The sequence below is a fragment of the Orycteropus afer genome, unplaced genomic scaffold (assembly GCF_000298275.1).
Source record: "Orycteropus afer afer isolate SDZICR_OR568_19922 unplaced genomic scaffold, OryAfe1.0 scaffold00150, whole genome shotgun sequence".
Lineage (NCBI taxonomy): Eukaryota > Metazoa > Chordata > Mammalia > Tubulidentata > Orycteropodidae > Orycteropus > Orycteropus afer.
The window spans coordinates 7,925,281-7,926,740 of NW_006921737.1; positions in this window are offsets into that span (position 1 = coordinate 7,925,281).

Here is a 1,460-nt window from a genome sequence, read left to right on the forward strand (position 1 = left end):
GTAAGAAGGGACCATTCCCTGGAGAAGGATGTCATGCTTGGTAGGGTGGAGGGTCGGCGAAAGAGGGGGAGGCCTTCAACGAGATGGATTGATACGGTGGCCCTGATGATGGGCTCAAGTACAGCAGGGATTGTGGGGCTGGCGCGGCATCCGGCAGTGTTTCGTTCTGCTGTGCATGGGGTCGCTATGAGTCGGAAACGACTCGACAGCACTTAACAACAACAACAGAGGTGTATCAGAAGGAAGGCCTGGTGATTACTTCTGAAGAATCAGCCATTAAAAACTCTGTGGAGGACAGTTCCACTCTGACACACATGGGGTCACCATGAGTCGGGAATGATTTGATGGCAACATGGGAGAAGCAAGAGAGAAAGCCCCAAAACATAGGCAGTGCTGAAGTATGCCGGAGGTATTTTTATTGCTCCTCAGCCCCCTGCTTTGAGAATGGGCCTCCCTGGCTAAGGGATAGTCAACTTTAATCTTCAGTCTTTAATCTTCAGTTCACAAGAGGCATTTATATCTCGGGCTAAAGCAGAAAACCACTGCTGTCAAGTTGATTTGGGTTCATGGCAACCTCATGTTTGCATAACAGAACTGTGACATGGGGGCGCCATAAGTCGGGATTGGCTTGATGGCAACAGGTTACTGGTTAACTATTGCATATGAAACAGATTGCCAGACCTTTCTACTGAGGCTCCTCTCAGTGGATTTGAGCTACCAACCTTTTGGTTAGTAGTTGAGCATTTAACCCTTTGTGCCACCCAAGCATTCTATATCTAGAGCTACAGGTGTCTTATTTAGTCTCCAAGAAGAATAGTTAGACAGTTAGGTAACAAGCATTCATCCCCCTTCTTTTTGCTATGCCTACTGTGTGTTGGATATAGTGCTCGGCACTAGGCAGGATAGCACAGAAATATGAGTCCAGAAGATACTGAGAGCAAGAGATAGAAGTTGAGTACTAGAGAGGTGAACTGTGGTGGAAGCAGCAGGCAAGAACACAGGGCAGATAGGGGCCTAGAACCCACTTGGTTGTGTAAGGCCAGGTCATTGGTATTAGAGTCTGGCTATTCTCCCTGTAAGGGCCCTAGAACTGCTATAACAAAATACCACAAAGTAGGAATCCCTGGATGGTGCAAGTGGTTAACATGCTCGGTTCTAACTGCAAGGTAGGAGGTTTGAGTCCACCCAGAGATGACTTGAAAGAAAGGACTGGCAATCTACTTTTGAAAAATCAGCCACAGAAAACCTTACAGAGCACAGTTCTACTCTGACAACACACAGGGTCACCATGAGTCAGTATCACTCAACAGTAACTGGTTTTGTTTTAGTGGCTTTAAATAAATTTATTGTCTCACAGTTATGGAGGTTGTTGTTGTTGTTGTTGTTATGTGCCATCGAGTCAGCCCTGACTCATAGCGACCCCTCCTTGGGTTTCCGAGGCAGTATCACTACGGAAGTAG